This window comes from Equus asinus, chromosome 15 (genome assembly GCF_041296235.1).
Source record: "Equus asinus isolate D_3611 breed Donkey chromosome 15, EquAss-T2T_v2, whole genome shotgun sequence".
Classification (NCBI taxonomy): domain Eukaryota; kingdom Metazoa; phylum Chordata; class Mammalia; order Perissodactyla; family Equidae; genus Equus; species Equus asinus.
Window position 1 is genome coordinate 30,598,788 of NC_091804.1, and position 20,356 is coordinate 30,619,143.

The window sequence follows — 20,356 nt, forward strand, 5'->3', positions numbered from 1 at the left end:
AAAAGAAGCACCCAGAAAGGGAGAAAGAAGAAAGCATCAAGAGCAAAAGGGAAGATATGGGAGGAAGACGGGGGACCGTCACGGAGGGTAAAGCTCACCAGGAGCCGAGGGTTAAAATACGGTGAGAAAAGAAAAACAGTCTTCCTCTCAAAGATGATTTTAGAAGCTCTTCTAAAAGTTCCAAAAGTCATCTTTAGAAGAGACAGTAGATATACGAAGGGACGAACTGGTTTTATAGTCCTGAGGGGGGAATTGGAGAGAGAGGTTAAGCCTGAAGAATGTGGAAGGGCTGTTGACGAGGGGATGGGGGCATAAACCTCAAAATAGGAGAAGGAACCAGAAGAGAGGGTCTCACTCCCCTCCATGGGCTCACGCCTCATGTCTCCTCAGGTTCCAAGAGGACTCAGGAGTGAGATCCTCGGACATTGCCAAGGAATTGTGAGAGAATTCATGGGAAAAAGTAAGAGTGATGGAAGACGGGAGACATAAAAGTCATCCCAAGTTTCAACAGAGGAGGAGTGTGGTTTCCGTGAACCTCTAGGTGACAAGTTTGTTGTTGATCCAAAAAGATTCTGGAAGAGATTATTAAGGGGGTTAGTTTGCAAACACATGGAAGAGGAGACGATGATCACAGGGGCTCAGCTCCTGTCACCCGGAGGTTCTGTCAGGTCAGTTTCAACCCCTCCTTTTACACGGTCACACACTGATAGACTAAGAAAGTGGGTTGTTGCTAGAATCTGGGAGACAGCTGGATACGTGAAAAAGTATCGTATAAAGCCTCTTTGGACAAGATGGATAAATATGGATTAGAAGACAAATAATAACAGCCATAATAATAATCGTAGTTAATATTTGTTAAGTGTTTACTATATGTCAGAGACTGTCAGGTCTTGCAAATAGTTTGATAGTCTTCTATACTAGTCAGGATTTTCCAGAGAAACAGAACCCATAGGATATAGGTAGATACACAAAAGAGGAGATTTATTGTGAGAACTGCCTCTCGTGATTATGGAAGCTGAGAAGTTCCACAATATTCTGTGTGTGAGCTGAAGAACCAGGAGAGCGGGTGGGGTAATTCAGTCCAGGTCCGAAGGCCTAGGAATCTGGGGGCTGAGGCTGTAAGTCCAGGTTTGACCCCCAAAGCCTGAGAACCAGGAGGCCCGACGTCCGAGGGCGGGAGAAGATGGACGTCTCGGCTCAGGCAGAGACAGCAAACAGCCCTTCCTCCTTTTTCGTTCTCTTCGGACCTCAGTGACTGGATGATGTCCACCCACAGGGGTGAGGTGACCTTCTTTACTCAGTCTACTGATTCAAGCGCTAATCTCTTCCAGAAACATCCTCACAGACACACCCAGAAACAGCATTTTACTGGTCATCTGGGCATCCATTAGCCCAAGCAAGTTGACACATAAAGTTGACCATCACATCTTTGAACTATCAAACACAAAACAGGCCCAGGTCAGCTGGGAGAGAGGCCTCCAGTGGCGAGTCCCACCATCGTGTCCTTGACCCTAATCCAATTAGCGCCTCGATTCCTCCATGGACTGATTCCTCCCACGAAGGACACAAAGCCCGAAGGGACAGAGAACAAATGCCCTGGATGACAGTCAGAAATGGACAAAGAACTTGACAGACGGAAACAGTAGACCGAATCTAACAAGACAGAAAGTACCAGAAGGAAACATTTAGCTAAAAAAATCCTTCTGTTCCCATGTAGAATAGGAGAGATGTGGTTAACAATTTACTCAAATAAAAACAGTTGTGATTTCAGAAGATGGCACAGTTTGAGTCAAAAACGGGAGATCCCAGGGCTGGCCCTGGGGCATAGTGGTTAAGTTTGGTGTGCTCTGCTTCCGTGGCCCGGGTTCACAAGTTAGGAACCCCAGGTGTGGACCTACATCACTCATCAAGCCATGCTGCGGTGATGACCCACATCTAAAGTCAAGGAAGATTGGCACAGATGTTAGCTCAAGGCTAATATTCCTCAAGGAAAAAAAGATTGGCAACAGATGTTAGCTCTGGCTACAAAAGATTGCCAACAGATGAAGGCCAACCTTCCTCAGGAAAAAAAAAAAGGGAGATACCCCTGGCAAAAATTGTTGAAGAGAGTCAGGCCATATTAATAGAAGTACAGCATCTGTAATGTGGGAGGTGATAGTCTTCTGCTTAGCTCTAATCACTCCTTACCTAGAGTACCTTGTTTGTGTTTTGGTGACATTACACATAGGGACGGGGTAACAATTGTTAACATCACTTCTCTGGTTACCTTTAATGATTTTGTTATCACAAAAATATCACATCCAAATTCTTTTCTGTCGTGTTTCTTAATCTCTTTCCTCCCTACCCCGCATCTGCTACCTCATTCCCTACCACTTTCTCCCTCACGCACTGACTTCCGCTGCTGATCTTCAAACAAGCTAAGCATGTACTCATCTCAGGGCTTTCTCACTTACTCTCTCCACCACCTAAACACACTTTCTCCAGAAAGTTCCTTGGCTCAATCTTTCACTTAATTCAGATAACTGATTAATGTTACCTTCTCAAAAAAAAGCCTTTCCTGACCACTTTGTCTAAAGAAGGACTCGGTCATCTGCCCCTTTTCATGCTGTTTCATTTTTCACCAAAACACACAGCACATCCTGCCATTAATCTACGTGTTCATGTGTTATTATTGTCTGGCTCCCTCCTTGAACGCGTGGTGTGGGAGGCTGGGGACATAACTCTTTGGATTGCCCCGAGCATGGTGCCTAATGCAGAGAAGCCTCACGGCAGGTGCTCAAGAAAAAACTCGTTGACTGACGAATGAATCATGAAATGAATGAATGAATGAGTGAACATCCTGCAGACTTCACGTTTCGTGGAAAACATTTTGGCAAATGTTGCGTGAGGTTTCTCCTGCCATCTGCTCTGGAAATAAGGCAGAAGATAGAGTAGGGAAATAGCGGAGTTTTGGGGGATTTCTCTGACTAGTATCCTTTTTTCCTGGTTGTGGTTCCTGATCCGCTTTCTTAGATATTCCTAAAATTCCCCTTAGGAGTTGAACTCTCTCTCACTTGGGCCCTAGAGGTAAGTCTGGCCCTTTTCTTTGGGATGCTTCCGGCATGAAGAAACTGTCACCTGATGTCTCACAGCTTCCTGCAGCTCTCCTGAGCCTGGGCTCTGATAGACCGGTTGTCCCACCGGCTTCCCCTTTTCCGTGGGATTCTTCTGGAGGGCATTCCCTACCTGGTTGTCCTCTGGGAGAAGTTACAGATTATTGTCTGTCTGTCCTTGGGTAAGCAATGGTCTCAAGACTTCCAGTTTTATGATGTCAATAAGTTGCTTAAATACACACCTAAAAATACAGCTCTTTGCAGGAATATGGCTTTCTTGTGTGTGTGTGTTTTTCCATCCCATAACATTTACCACGAAGCCGGGACTACAGCAGGACTTGAGGAGGTTTTTGCTGGTTTTCAGGATAGTCGGGAAGGCTGTCTCGGTTAAAAAGGCGGTTCAAACAGACACAGCTTTCCGGAGACACCCGTCCATGAATGAGTCTTCATCCAGAGCCATTTCCTCATTCATTTACCAAATATTTACTGAATGTCCCCGTGGGTTCTCATGCTTGGCCTTAGCACATCCTGGCGTGTGGCCTGTCCTTATGCTTTTCTTCCCATCAGCTTGGCAGGAAAGGGGCCGTCTTTAAAGAGTCACGTGATGGTTTGTTCACTGTGCTGCTGAGCACTGCTCAGAGAAGGTGTGATTTCGAGGACAGGAAAGGTGGAACTGGACTCCATAATCTTTTCTCTCATCCTCTGGCCTCATCCACAGTGTCAGTTTGGTTGGTGAACGTTGATTGTCAATCAGCAACAGTTCACTTCTTTGGTGCTCCTGCCCCCCATGGTCAGGGTTAGGTGCCAGAGATACGCTGAGGGGTCAGATCCTGGTTTGGTTGTTTACTAACTGTGTGTCCTTAATCAAGTTACTTTCTCTCTTTTTCCATTCCCTTATCTGTAATAAGTGGGCAATATGATATCACTTCCCTCAAAGGGGCGTGAGGAGAACTGAAGAGGGGAACATATGGAAGGAGCCTGACATACGGGTAAGTGTGGCAATTGGCATGACTCTCGCCTTTTTGGAGCAATATGACATGACCCTGGGGGCTTATCAGATGCAGGTGGCCGATGGTTTCTGATAGAAAAATGTGTCTTCACAGTCCAGCCACTTTGGAAGCTAGTTTAGCCATTTCTTACAAAACTAAAATGCTCTTACCGTATGATCCGGCAATCCTGCTCCTTGGTATTACCCAAAGGAGTTGGAAACTCATATCCACACAAAAGCCTGCATACAAATGTTTATAGCAGCTTCATTCATCATTGCCAAAACTTGGAAGCAACCATGATGTCCTTCAGTGGAAGAGTGGATAAATAAACTGTGGTGCATCCAGACAATGGAATATTATTCAGCTCTAAAGAGAAATGACTTCTCAAGCCATGAAAAGACAGGGAGGAACTTAAAAGCCTGTTACTAAGTGAAGAAACCAATCTGAAAGGGCTTCATACTGTGTGATTCCAATTATATGACATACCGGAAAAAGCAAAACTAAGAGACAGTAAAAATATCAGGGGCTGAGCGAGGAGATGACTAAGGTGGCGCACAGAGGATTTCTAGGGCAGGGAAAACACTCTGTATGACACTATAATGATGAACACATGTCGTCATACATTTGTCCAAACCCATAGGAGGTACAACACCAAGAACCAACCCTAATTAAACTGTGGACTCTGGGTGACTCTGATGGGTCAACGTGGCTTCCTCAGTGGTAACAAATGTCCCACTCTGGTGGGGGATGTTGATAATGGGGGAGGCTATGGCTGTGTGGGGACGGGAGGCATATAGGGAAGATCTGTACCTTCCCCTCAATTTTGCTTTGAATCTAAAATTGCCCTAAAAAGGTCCTAATAAAAAAAAATCTTCAATGAAGGATCAATTTGCTTTTTCATGGTCCAAAATAGAAAGGCACCCAAGTAAAGAATATTGAGAACTCTTTTCCAACTATCAAAACCCACAGGGTTTGCTATTATTTTACCGTGTGTGTGTGTGTGTGTGTGTGCGTGTGTGTGTCTGTAGAGGAGGCGTGTACGCTCTTGAGCTCTTCCTTCTTCAAAGTCCTTATCCAACTAATCCAGAAGGCATGTTGGTTCCATACTGCAGAGACATACTGGGGACCAAGCCTCAGGGATTGGAGGGAATTCCAAATATTCAAGAATCCATTCATCCATCTCTTCCTTCCTTCCCTCCTTCTTTCATTAGTGATTAATGGATAACAACTTGATGGCAGACGCTGGACTGCACTCCTTGGGCTCCCACGTGTGTGCATGTAGCTCACTGACCATCTAACATGGCACACATCGGACTGTTCCTTGTCCTCTCTGTCACCCAAGCTCATACCCCAGACCTTCCAGATGCACAACCCTGCTCTGAGCGTCATCCTGTGGGCCAGAGGAAACTTTATAGATTTTAAGCAGAGGAGTGATTCCAAAAATTAAATTGGGAAGAGAACGGAACTGAAATAGGAGGCAGGAAGACAGATTCGTCCCAGTTTCAAATCCCAGTTCTTTCTCTTCACAGATGTGTAGCCTTGGGAATGTCCTTTGCTTTACCAACTCTCAGTTTCCTTACCTTTAAAACGGAGGGAATCAAGCCTATGTCACATGATTACCACCTCAGTTCAACAGGGAAACACACAAGAAGGTGAATGGCGTGCCCGGCATGGATGAGGTGCTCAATAATAATTTCCCAGCTTCTTTCTTTTCTAACACTTTATATTGTATTTAGGATGAGAGATGAGAATTGGGCCTCACTGTGGTTCAAATAAGAGCAAAGTGCCTCTGTTACAGGTAATCTTCCAATACGACAGAACCAATTATTTTCGCAAAGTCCATGATCCTTGATTTTTTTTTTCTTTTTTTTTCTGAGAGAGGATTTGGTGAGGAAATGGAATCCTGTTGCTCATTTAGCATTTGAAAAGTCTTCAAGGAGGGTGCTGCCAGCCCTGGAAGAGGCACCGGGAGAGCAGCTAAAACACAGGCAGAAGCGGGGGCCTCTGAGCCCTGCGATTCCACCGCCGCAAGTTCCAGCCGCAGCCCTGTTCTTGGCCTGGCCCCACCTGCCCATCCGTAATTAAAGTCGTGTCTACAGTTAGACAGATTATAAGGAAGGAGAAGAAGGATGTCAGCAAGTCATAATTTCCAGAATCAAAGCTCCTCTTCCCTCCATCTTTTCTCCTCCCTATTTCGGATTTGGCAGCAGGTTTCCTAAAAAGTAGGCCGTGGTGTCCTTTCCTCCAGCTCATTGCCGGTGGGCGAGGAGAGCTGTCAGGCTGCCAAGGACTGGATTCTGGTTTTCGCAGGCGGCGGGCGGGGAGGGTCCTGGATGCACACCTCTGGCCAGGGAGGCGAACATTTATCATGGAAGATTTCTCTTTTTTGCCTTCTAAACAAGGAGTGGTAATCAATAAGGAATCCTTTGCAAATGCCTGCATCTGCAGCCCAGTTTTATTTTTCACTGTACAGCGTGCGTGTGCCAGTGCATTTCTGATGTAAAGATTGTTACAGAAGTCAAGTTGGAAGGAGCTTTTCTTTTGGGGTCTTGGGGATTGAAGGGCGCCTCGGCACGGTCAGCCTCAGCCCTATTGTGACAGAGTTCATGGAAGGAGAACTTTTCACTGAGTACATGAAAAGTGTTTGATCTAACTTGTGACTTTGCTGTTAATATTATTTTCATAAAAATAACCAGGGACCTGACCTAGCACTGTGTGGACACGGAATTGTTTCCTGGACAGAGGCCACCCCGGTCAAGAGAGAGGCTGCCTCCAGGATGCCCAGACCGTGGTCAAGGAAGTGAGACGTCAGTCACCCCAGGGGCTGTGCTGCTGAGCCAACACTCACCTTGATTGTCACTCGTTTTGTCAGTAGACTACATGTGCTCGCTGTGTATTTCTGACATCATTTGGATGAAGACTGAGACTTAAAAGTTGGAAAGCAAGTTTTGAGAGAAATTTGGACAACTTGCTATTCTGTGAATCGTGGAGGTTTCTTTCACTACATTATGAGCCGAGCCTAAGAATTGTGTGTCGGCTTTTTCTCCCACGTCCACTCTGATTGATTAGGAGTGGCTGCCGGAAGGGGATCAGTTAGGGATGTCTGCTTTGGAGAGGGGCGAGGGCAGAAATGGTTCATGTGCTGAGTGCTTGCCGTTTTAATCCGAGAGAGTCCCCGAGCGCAGGCTGGCATGCTTCCTCATGCTGTGGGGTCCCCACTCCACCCAGGGATGGTCTTCTTACTGCTTCCTGCTTGCCGTCTTCCTCTCCTCCTCCTCCACCTCCCTCCCCTCCTCTTCCTCTTCCCCCTCCTCCCTCTCCTCCTCCTATTCCCCCTCCTCCCTCTCCTCCTCTTCCCCCTCCTCCCTCTCCTCCTCTTCCCCCTCCTCCCTCTCCTCCTCTTCCCCCACCTCCCTCTCCCCCTCCTCTTCCCCCTCCTCCCCCTCTTCCCCCTCCTCCCTCTCCTCCTCTTCCCCCTCCTCCCTCTCCTCCTCTTCCCCCTCCTCCCTCTCCTCCTCTTCCCCCTCCTCCCTCTCCTCCTCCTCTTCCCCCTCCTCCCTCTCCTCCTCCTTCCCCTCCTCCCTCTCCTCCTCCTCTTCCCCCTCCTCCCTCTCCTCCTCTTCCCCCTCCTCCCTCTCCTCCTCTTCCCCCTCCTCACCATTCTCCCTCCCCTCCTTCCCTTCCCCCCTCTTTCCTCTCCTCCTCTCCCTCCTCCACTTCTCTCCTTTCTCCTCCTCCACCTCCCTCTCTTCCTCCTCTCTCCCTTTCTTATCCTAGAAAAGACACTCACTTTGTGCCAAACACCCACCAAGTCCTTTTGCATAAACTATCTTATTTAATCCTCAAACCACCCTTATAATTTGATCCATTTTTAGAAATTAAGGAGCAGAAGCATGGAGGAACCTGTCAAGGTGACATAGTGTTAGAGCCAGGAAGGGGACCCAGGACTCTCTGAAGCTCGAGATTTTGCTCCCCTTCCTGAAGTCTGTGGCCCTGCCAGTTCTGCTCTCCAACCCCCAGGCTGTTTCCCCCCCTGCCCACCCCGCCCCCCCCCCCCCCCCCAGCCCCACAGCTGTCAGCAGTGTTTTGGTTCTTGAGTCATAAAAGATTGAGCTGGGTAATGAGAACTGTGGGAGTGGAGGTTTATTATTTTTTAATTAAAACATTTTCCTCCTTTTGTGTCTTCTTTGCTTCTATTTAAACAGTCCTGTGAAAGGTACAGTTTCGACCAAATTAGCCCTCTGGTGGGAGATTCCAAGAAGAATATTCTGGAGTGGCATCTGAGCAACTGATAATTCCCTGGTCAGCACAGCTGGACCATGATGTTAACCAGAACTGCCAGAGCTCAGATTCCCAAAACCGAATCCCTGGGGGAAAGTTGGGGGAGGTGGCTGGAGGAGAGCTGATGCTTCAGCTGATCTCTTCTAGGCCCCGCTTGTGGGGTGAAGAAGCTGCCCTGACATAAGCTTGCTCTGTGTCAGGGTGGATTTGGGGCCAGGAGTGGGCAGGCTCAGGCCTCTGCTGGTCAGCAAGGAGTGGGCAAATGGGCTGGGCTCAGTTCTGTGGAGACCTCATGGCAAGAGTGGTCCTCTCACCCCAGATTCTGCCTTGGCCTGTGGCCCTGGTCCCTCCTGCCTGCCAGGATTGATTTCCAGCTCCCTCAGGTAGAGCTAAGTGACTGCATGATTTTCCTTCAAGGCCAGAGGGAACACATCGTGTCCTTCTTTCCAACATTCTGATTTGTGAGGGGCACTAGCCCAGCATCTGAGCCACATACCAGGGTGCAAGTACACGCATGTTCCCACCTCTATTTCTCAGTTGGCAGGACAGCAACGTTCCTCTCCAGAGGCAGGAATAGAATGGGAAGGGGCTGCAGACAAGGGGTCAGGAAGGATGCTAAGTGACTTATTAAGATACGCATATCAGAGCCTGGTTGTTGATGTGCTTGTTAGTATGTTTGAATTCTGTTTTGATTTTTAACCACAACTCAACGATTCTTTTCCCAATACTCTAGCTCTAAGAAGGTAGACTGTTGAGAAGAAAGCCATGAGACACCTGTTTTCTGCATCTGTCTCTGTAGTTCTTAATCTTAAATGCATATTGGAATTACTCAGGGAGCTTTAAAGGAGATTGATGCCTGGGTCCCATCGCTGGAGATTCTGACTTAGTTGTCTAGGTTGAAGATTTTGCATCATGATATTTGAAAGCTCCACAGGTGATTCTAAGGTTTGGCACGTTTCAGAGCTGCTGATCTGCGTGACACCTGATGTTTGCACAGGCAGCAGAAAGTTTGAGTACTGTGGTCAGGTGTTCCCATCTGTAATCATATAACAACCTAAATAGATAGCCTTTATTGCGTGTTCATGTGCCAGACATCGTGGGAGGTGCTTTATCTCCATCATCTCACTGAATTCTTAAACAATGTGTCTCTGAATCACCTGGACGGCTTGTTAAAACATGGGTGTCTGGTCCTCACCCCAGAGTCTCTGATTCAGTAGGTGTGGTAGGCAGCCTCCGAGATGGTCCTGCCTCTGGTGTTCGTGCTCCTGTGTAATTCCCTCCCCTTGGATGTGAACTGGTCTTATTGACTTGCTTCTAAAGACTAGAATATGGTGAAAGAGATGAGATGTCGCTTCTGAAATAAAGCTATAAAAAGTATTGTGGCCTCTGTCACTCTCTCTTGCTCCCTGTTGCATCGTTTCCCCTGGAAGGAGAAGCTGCCATTTCATGAGGCAGCCCTGTGGTGAGGTCTGTATGGCAAGTGTGTCTAGATTTCTGACACAAAGAAACTGAGATAATAGATGTTCGATGTTTTGAGCTGCTAAGTTTTGGGGTAATCTGTTATGTAGCAATAGATAATTAATGCAGTAGGTCTGGGGTGGGGCCTGAGAATGTACATTTCTAACACACTTCTAGGCGGTGCTGATGATACTGGTCTGGGGACCACACTTTGAGAATCACTGCCTTACACCAATTCTAAGAAGATACTCTACCTGCACCCATTATGCAGATGGAGAAACAGCATTAGAAGTTTTAAGTAACTTGCTCAAGGTCACTTATGAGAGTGGTAGTTCTGGGGTTCAAGTGCAGGAAATCTGAGCCCCTGTCCATGCTCAGAACTGCTTTGCCGTGCCACCTCCCCTTTTCCTTGTAAAGTATGTCTGTTGCCTCTGTGTTGAATTATGTGGATTGAATTGTACCTAATGGTGACATTGCCAATGAGAAACTTTGATTTGGGTCTTTACTGGGGATTATCATTGAAGTGGCTCTCTTCTGGGACTTAAATATTTTCCCGAATTAGGATTAGTGCTGGAGTGAACCCAAGGACCACAGTCTACCTTTTCAGAGAGAGGTTCTCAAACTTTAGCACGCGTCAGAGTCACTTGGGAAGTTTTGTGAAGATGTGGATTGATGGGACAGGCCCTCAGAGTTTCTGACATAGCAAATATGGGGTAGAACCCGAGAATGTACATTTTTGACAAGTTCCTAGTCCATGGATCCAGGGACCACCAGGGACCACCCTTAGAGAATCACTGCTTAAATCAAGAGCCAAGATGCTTACTACAATGCAGAAGTGCTCTTGAGGCTAAATCCTCTGAGCTGCTTAGTGCAGAGAGAAGAGCAGAGAAATGCAGGGCCCCTGGCTGCCCTCCTGCCCCTGCTGCCATCCCAGTGCTTGTTTCCACCCCATGTGCCTTTCTGCTATGGCTGAGACATATGGCTGGAGGAACCATGCTGCTGGGCTCTTTCCACACGTCCCATGCATTCCAGGGCGGGCTCAGATTTCAGCCTAATTATGGAGGGCAGAGTGTGGTCATGGGCAGCCAACAGTGCTGCTTCGAGGGAGGTGTTGCTGTTTGGGTTAGGTCTTGAGAAACTGAAACGGGAACTCTGACAAGCAACTGCTTGGGCATGCCTATCCACGTTCTTTGTTGCTGCAGATAGAGTGAGGGTGAGTCGCAGCTTGGCCAGGTGGAGGTAATGAATAGATGCGGTGTAAGCCAAGATCAGCCAAGCCAAACCACAGGAGGACTGTTTCACATTTGGGATGCCAACCAGCATTCCCTCTGCCAGTGGGATCTGTGTTTTTCTTTCTTTTTTCACCATCTCTGATCATCCCCTTCACTCAACCTGTAGCTGTGGGGCCAATTCTAGCCCGGCCAGGATGGGGCCCAAGGGAGTGGCATGTGATGGCTGAACTGGAGTGTAGAACTCGTTCAAGGCATGAAGAGAGGAGGTCTTACCTTCCTTTGCTCCAGCAGTGAGCATGTGTAAGAGCCAGAGCTGATGGACTAGCCTGGGGATGCCAACAAAGCTGGCTCTTTTCTATTGTATCAACCCTTCCAGGGGACCCACAGTGGATATTAAACTCCGTTTTTGAACTATCTTTAACAAACACACAACCAGATTTCTGTAACGCTAAACAGGCTCTTGGTCATGTGGTTTGAGAGGCTATGTTATGGTGGAATGTATTATTTATTACAATTTCTCATCCCCTTTTTGCCTTTGTTATTCTTCCCTGTAGACAAAATATTTTGTCCATCCCATTAACTTTGGGTCTACGACTTACTTTGCCCAATGACTTGTTTGCTATGTCTGAGTAGAAGCTCTTAGAGCCATTGGAAATTTCCACCATCCCTCTTATTCTGTCCCTCCGCCATGAGATCAACACATAGCTAGCAGATAGAGATGGTCCCTTCAGCCTCATTTCTTAATGAGCAGAACTGAAACTCACCCACAGCTTGCAGAAGAGTCTCAGAGCCACAGCTAATGTGCAATGTGAGCGACAAAGAGACATTTGCTTGCAACCTAATATTTGGAGGTTGTTTATTACACAGTAGAACCTAGAAAAAGGTAATTCAGAGGCAGACAGAGTCAGATCCTGGTCGAGATCTTTCCCTGACTTACCAGAGATCAGGTGCTTCAAGCACAGGACTGAGCTTACTTTGTTCCATTAATTCAGAAACTCTTATTGGAGTGACCACTTTGAAACGTGACCTAGGTATAAAAAGCAAAATTTTTAAGTCTTCAAGAGAAAATATAGGAGAATATCTGTACGATCTAGCAGCAGGGAAAGTGTTCGTAAATAAAACATAAAAGATTGTGTTGAGTAAGATGAAATAAGAGCTTGTGTAACAAAAGACACAATAAGCAAAAAGAAAAGAAGCCTCAGAAATGGAGGTTTTTTAATATACAAAGGAGATTATATTATATATATGTAAACATGCAAATATGTACACATTTATGTATAAGGGATTTTATGCAGTGAAATCAGACTATGTAACGATATAATGAGTTCCTAAAAATCAATAAGAAGAATACAAAGCAATAGGAAAAGGGCAAAGCTATACTCAAAAATCCATGGAAGAGATAATAAAAATGGCCAAAAATCTTGTACAATATCTCTGGTAGTTAAAGGACTGTGAACTAAACCACAATGAGACATCATTTAACAACGTCAGACTTACAAAATTTAAAAAGCACAATACCAAGTGTTGGTGAAAATGTACTCTGTGCCAGGGTTAAGAATGGCTGCAATACAAACCTTGATCTGGAGGGACTTAGCATCAAATGGAGAAAGCAGATGTGTGAAGAGGTGTCTGTGAACCGTGATCACTGCAGTGATGGCACATATTCTGGGTACAGCAGGATCTGAGAAGGGATCCCAATTCACTAAGCCGATGGGAGTCAAGGAAGGCCTCACAGAGGATGTGACATGAAAGGGGAAAGAGAATTCTAGACGGGGGAGACTTGGGCAAAAGTACTGGAGATGGAAATGGAATGGAAAAGATAAGGGAAAATGGTGCAGAATTGAAACAGAAATAAGTCAGACATAGAAAGACAAATACTGCATCATCTCATTTATATGTTGCATCTAAAAAAAGCTGAACTCATAGATACAGAGACTAGAATAGTGTTTACCAGGGGCTAGGAAGGGGTAAATGGTAAGCTGTTGGTCAGAGTACAACCTTCCAGCTGTAAGATGTCCTGGGTTCCTAATATACAGCATGGTTATCATCAGCAAAATTGTGTTATATACTTGAAAGTTGCTAAGAGAGTAGATTCTAAATGTTCTCACCACAAAAAAGAAATGGTAAATGTCTAACGTGATGGAAGTGCTAGCTAACGCTATGGTGGTAATCATTTTGCAATACATAAATGTATCAAATCAACACCTTGGACACCTTAAGCTTACACAATGTTTTGTCAATTATATGTCAATAAAGCTGGAAAAAATGTGCAATAGAAGGATTGAATGTAGATTACAAGCACAAAATAATTGATTCCACATTCCGGAGAAATGAGTCAGAGATGTACAGGATGTGCTGGCCAAACTCTTCTATACGTGGGGACAAAAGACAAAGAGAGACACATTATCAGAGAGAAGATTAGGACTGGGAGAAAATCTTGTATTCATATAACTGGTACTGCTGAGGAAGAGATCCGAATGAGTACAAGAGAAATGCGAACAAAAAATACAATGGAAGAAAATTTCAGGAGGTGAAGAAATATTAGACAAGGTCTAAGTGGCAAATACCAGAGAAAAAGTAAAACAAAACCCCCAAACAACTAAAGCTAGATATTTACTGCTTAAAAAATTTTTTTCAAGGATTTTTTTCTAATTAGTGAATTGATTCTTATTTTTCTAATTATAAAACTAATATATATTTATTTTTGAAAATTAAGGAAATACACATAAAAAACAAAGTACATGGCACTGGTAAAATTACTACCAAGAGGCACCACTATTATTATTTATGTTCTTTCAATGTTTCTCTATGCTATTTATCTACACAAAACTGAGATTATATTACGTGCATGAATATATGCACATACATATCTGTGTAAACATGGTGTAATGTACACATGTGTATGTACCAGCATGTGTGCATACGTATATATGTATTTGTATAAGCAATTCATTCCTTTTTAACTTAATTTTTAGATGTATGTAGAAAGAAAGACCAATGGAACAACATAGAAAACAGACATTTAAAGTCTTATTATTTTTAATTATATTTTCAAGTTTTATAATGCTCCTTTTATTAGGATAATTTTCAAAATATTCTGAACTTTCAGTTTTGATTTTTTACTCACCCTAATCATTATTTTGGAGAGGTCTTACTTATTTCACATTCTACTATGTTTTCTCCTGAAAGTTTTTACATTTTGCCTTTCGTATTTAGACAACATTTCCAAGTGGCTGTTTTCTTGGTTCACATTCTAGAAACACATCTCTGGTTTTCCTCTGCTGTGGTCAGAGAATAGACTGTAAGAGATTTTTCCTCATTGGAACATTTTGAGGTTTTCATCAAGGCCTAATTATGTAATCATACTTTTATAAATGTTCTAGGGCCCTGGAAAAGAAAGCCTCCTGTTTGTTTTTAAAGTACAACATCTTCACTAACACTTCATATTGTCAGGCTTTTAAAATTTGTGTTAAATCTGATGGTTGCAAAACAATATCTCATTGTGATTTATTTCACATTTCTCTAATTGCTTGAGCAACTGATGATCACTCATATGCTTTTGGCCATTCTTGCCTTCTTTTCCATGAATTTCACATTAAGGCCTTTGCCCTTTTCCTATTGGTTTGTCTTTTTTAAAAATTGATTTACAGGTATTCAGCATATATTCTGGATTAGATTTTTTAAATTATATGAATTAGAAATAACTTCTGCATGTCTCCGTTTTCTCTCTTCTTTTTGCTTATGTTTTCTTTTGTCATACAAAAGCTTTTTATTTTAGTTTAGCAAGTTGTCAATCTTTTTTTTTCATGTTTTTTGCTTTTTATCTTTTGCTTAAGAAAATATTCCCTTCTGGTAAGTTATAAAGATATTTTCCTAAATTTTTCTTTTGAGTTTTAAACTTTTCACAGTTAGATTTTTAATCCATAAGGAATTTATGCTTGCGTGTGGTGTGAGGTAAGGATTCTACTTTTTCAATTTGGGTGGCCAGTTCTTGCAACATCATTAAATAAATCCTTTCTTCTTTAATTTTTTAATGCCACCATATACTGGTAGACCTTTCTTGGAGCTCTTTACTCAGTTCTGCGGGTCAATTTATCTTTACCTGTACCAATCCCACACTTGTTTAGTTACTGTGGCTTCATAATAATGCAGGTAAATCGTAAGGCAAATCACCCATCTTTATTTTTCAAAATTGTCTTGACTAATCTGACCCTTCTCTCTTCCATATGAATTTCAACATCAGCTTATCAATTGCCATGGAAAGTGCTTTTGTGATTTTTATTGGAAACGTACTATATACTAATTTAGAGGTTATTACCTCTTTTACAATAGTGAGTTCTTTTATCTAGTGACATGGTGTATCTATCTCCATCTTGAGAAGTCTTTTATGTTCTTAAATACAATTTTATATTTTTCTTTATAGATTTCTTGCCTTTTTGCATTTCCTTTGTTGCCTTCATTCTTAGATATCTTATAACTTTTGTTGCTCTTAGGAATAAGATTTTTAATTATATTACAGTTTCTAATATTTTTATAGGAATGATACTAATTTTAATACACTGTTCTGTATTTGGCAATAATGATAAATGTTATTTAATAGTTCTAATATCTTTTTTCCATGCTGTCTTTTGTAGTCAATGTTGTCGGCGTGACTAACAGAAATGCTAACTTTCTAATCCTTTATACCTCTTCTTGCTTTTCCTTGCCTGCCTGCATTGACTAGGACCATCTATACAATGCTGAGTGGGTACAGCGATAACAACCTTCTTTTTTCTTTGTCCTAATTTTAAAGAGAATGCTGCTTAAACTCTCACCATTCCATGTGATGCGACCTGGACCTTTTAGATAGATACGTTGTATATGCTGTCTTAGAAGGTTCTCCTCCCCCTTCCCTACCCCTGGTATGCTAAGACCATTTTTCTTCAAATCAAGAAAGGTTATTAATTTTTGTCAAATGCTTTTTGGCGTCTTTTGAAATGCTTATATGATGTTTCTCCTTTAATATGTTAGTGAGGTGAATTTTATTGATAGGTTTTTCTAATGTTTAATCAGGCTGGCATTCCTGGCATAACTTCAACTTGATCATATATATACATATATATATAATTATATATTACATTATTGCATTATACATATCGAATATATTTTGTAATATATATATTACATTATTGCATACATTTTGCTAATATTTTAATTAAGAGGCTACTGTATAACTCACTGTCTGTATTTTTAAATTAGGGAAGTTAAATTCTAGAAGTTAGTCTTTTAAATTTGCTTCTTTGTGCATCCTCATCTTTTCTTTCACTACCGTTTTTTTCAAGCATTTGTGATATATTTTATTTAATCGTCTCTTTCAGATAATAAGCTATTACTTCCTAATTCTTCTATTTGTTTTGCCTGATGGCTCTCCATAGTTGTGACCCATCTTTTCATTTGATTTGTGATTTTAGATTTTGAGCTCATCTTCAGCAATGATTATTGTTCTGTCAGAATCCACTGGGTCTGTGTTGTGGAAGTTTCCTTGCTGAATCTTCATGGTGATGCCTGGGGATTTTCTGGACCCCTTCAGAGTCTGCACAGCTCTTCGAGGATCTTGGCTTTTTATACATTTCTAATTCTACGCCCTGCCTTGTCCAGACCTCGAGTTATGTATTCCCTTCTCCTGTGGACAGTGAAACTCCTGGGCTCCTGAAGGCTGTTATCTGAACCTGAATGCCTCCTGCGTCACTGTAGCATCAGCTCATACACTTCCCTCCATTATCTCAGAATCTTTGGGTTTATTTTTCTTTCCTTCAAGGACTTCTATGCATGTCAAAAAATTCCGATAATTTATCCAGGATTCCCATCAGTTCGTTACAAGAGGGAGTACCTTTTCATCATCACCCTTAGTTTGTCATTTTTCCAGAAGTTCAAAACCTCATTTTATTTTAAACTTTTGTAATCATTTGTCTATCTCTGTAGTTTTTCCTGATCTCAAATTGTCTTTGTATCTGTCTGTAGTAGTTTCATAAATTCGATGTCCTTTTGATTCTTCTTAGGGACAAGAATAATACTTTTTTTTGCCTTGTCTTTTAGTTATTTAATCGGATTCTTCTGAATTGGAGTATCTTTTCTTAGATTTGGCATCTTTTCACTCTTTGTAAAACTGTTTAGAGCAGTGCTTCTCAACATGTTGGCTATAGGCTACAAGTATCTTCTCGGTTCTCTCTTAAAATTGAAAATTCCCTGGACTTCCTCTGATTCAACTTAATCAAGATCTTGGGGACAGGATCCTAGAATCTACAATTTAAATAAAGATTCTATACAATTGGGGAATTGCTATTAAAGAAGAGCAATGCTTGCCCAGGATTAGCTCCTAATTAAACAATGTATAAATGATAAAAGTTTTCTCATATAAGTTCCCCTAACTTTCTACACAATCCTTTAGGCTGGAAGTTAGAAAAGAAGTATCCAAGTTGCTCTCAATTCCCATTCCTGATTCTGACATCTAGAAGCTTCTGGTGATTCAAGAAGGAGCTAGAGCTAGAAATGTGAGTGAACCTGGTGGTGGCACCGAAGAGGTCTTTGTCAGTGGAACACACAATGTATTCTCCATGTTTGACATGGCATCCTAAAGTTGGCTAGCACAGTGTCCCACTCCCTGTTCTCACATACCAGCTGGTACTATACATATGGTGGCTCATGGACCAGGAGATGTGGGGACCGCCAAGTGCTGTGATGGAAACAAAATGTTACTGACCCCTAGTGGTGAGAAAGGCTCACAATGGGGTGCCCCCATTGTCCTTTGGCTTGCTTTATCTGTGGCTCTCAGCCCTATGAGTGGACGTTTGTTGCACGTCCTCCATTCTGTCTCCAGATAGGCTCCCATTTACAGAGGAAGTTGGGTCTTGCCATCCTTCCTTGTCTCCCCTCCCATCTAGAATATTTCTGGGGCTGGTGCAGACTTTGGTTTATGTCTACAGACTCTTGGGCATTCCAGTGGGAATCTGAGAAGGCAGAAACTTTACCAGATGCCTTTACATATGTTAATGAGTTTCTGGGAAACTTTTCTCTATTGTTTTATACTATGAGTGTGAGGAGTAGCTACGAGAACTTTCAATGTGTAGTTGAGTGATTTTTGCAGCTGAGTCTGAAGGTTGCTCTTCAATTTCCCCATATTTGTGGCCTCTCAAATATTAACAAATCTAAAGTATGCTGATCCTTCAAATTTTGGCAAAGTATAACAATGAATATAGCAATTAAAAATTTTCATAAAGGCACTCAGTTAGTAAACTTGTACTTATTTTCTAGAGAAAATAGTAAATGATGATCTTATGGATCAAATAAACTTTTCACATTGTTTCTAAAATAATATCTTTTATCTTGAAACAGAGGATATTAGATTTTCAAGAGACTCTGAAGAAAATTTCATCCATAGAGGGGTCGAAAAATAAATATTGCAGCTATTTTAATCTCTCCAAGTTTTCTGTATTTTTACTTCTTCTTTTCTCACAGCATTAACATTTCTGGGCCTTTCGCTGCTAGTTGTCGAAGAGCCATTTGGCTTTTCAACTCAAATCACAAACCCCAAACTCTCACTTCCTTTAGGCTGCAACCTGAGCACCTGCGAACGTGGCCAACTTCAAGCCAGAGTGAAAATGTTGTTTTCTTTTGTCCCTTTTGACACTGTCCCAAGTAACACCACCACAAGAGGGGAAATGTCAAAATGAGGTGAATGCCCGGCTCAGGTCTGATCTCCAGCCACACTCCCTGCTACGAATGGGGAACCCTGGAAAGGAAGGGTGACAACTCAGCCATCTCTAAAAGAGAAAAATGACAACAATTGCAGCAGGGCCAGCCATGGAAAACAGCTCCGTCGGTGTATGTGAACCAGGCAATCTGCTTCTGCTTAGGGCGGATGTCCTGGGCCTGGTTCAAAGGAAGGCCTGCTCCGTGCCATGTGTGCCTTTGAAAGGGAAAGTGGGTGGAAACTGGAGACTGTCTTCAGGCCTTGGTGTTTACTTAAGAACAGCATGGCCTCCTAGGGAAACCTGGAAAGGCCCAGGGGTCCAAAGGGGAGAATCCCACGGACGTGCATTGGCTGCAGTTCCATTGCCTGTGGCTGGGCAGCTCTGCTCTCTGCCCGGGGACCTTAGTTCACTGGTTTGAACATGGCTGTTCCTCGAGACCACCCAAGGCACCTACAGCTTGCTCCCTCCGCCTGGCCCCTCCCTGCTGCCTTGGTACTTTCTGATCAGGATGTTTTCCAGGGCTTAAGGCAGGGAGTACCATGCTCGTTTTGGAAAGGAAGAAAAATTAGGCTCAATCTGGTAACGCCTAAGGCCACAAAATTTGTAAATCCTGCATCTGGGTTAAAATCCAGGCCTGATTGATGCTAAATGGTGCGACTTTGGCCAAACCACTAACTCTCTCTGGCCCTTGCTTTTCTCCTTGACATGGGTTATATTTTAAGGCCAAATGGCATTCACTCATTCATTCAACAAATATTCATTACACACTAGGTGTCCCAGAGACCCTTCCAGGTGCTATGAATACAGCATCGAATGTCCCTGTTCTTATGGAATTTATCATTTGGTGGGGAGAAGATAGACAACAAACAAAATAAATATCATATTTGTATTTCAGAGGGTGGTAAGTGCTAAGTGGGGGGTGGGTGGGGGTGGGGGTGGTAAAGCATGCTGGGAGGAGGGGTACAAATTTTAGCTGAGATGTTTAGGAGAGGTCTAATGGAGAAAGCGACATTGAACAAGGAGGTGGGGGAGCGAGCCACATGAATAATTAGGGGAAAAGAATTCCAGGCAGGGGGAATGTGCCTGAAGTCTCGGAAGCAGGAGCATGTACATGCAAGGAAGAGAAGAAGGTGCAGCAGCTGAAGCAGATTGAATGAAAGGGAGAGTAGTGGAGATGATGTCATAGACATGATGTCATAGAGATAACGTCGGGGTGGGTGGGGGGTCGTCAGATAATAGGGGTCTGTAGGTCTTTATAAGGGGTGATGAACACAAAAACACTTTTTGATGGGTAAAGATCTGTCCAAATGAACATGGTATAAAGGAAACAAGACATAGCACCTGTTCCAGGATTTTGGTTCTAAAATTAGTCTACATGGTGGATTTCGGTGTCTCCTCAGTTCTGAAATCCTGTCTCGTGTAGATCCATAGTTCTTAAATAGGGTGCAATGGTTTATGGGTGTAATCCACCCCATTGCAGGTATGATGTCAAAGTTTTGATCAACGTGTAACATGCGTTTTTTGCTGCAACTGAGTATGTGGCTCTTATGGCTGTGCATAGATTTTTTTCCCAC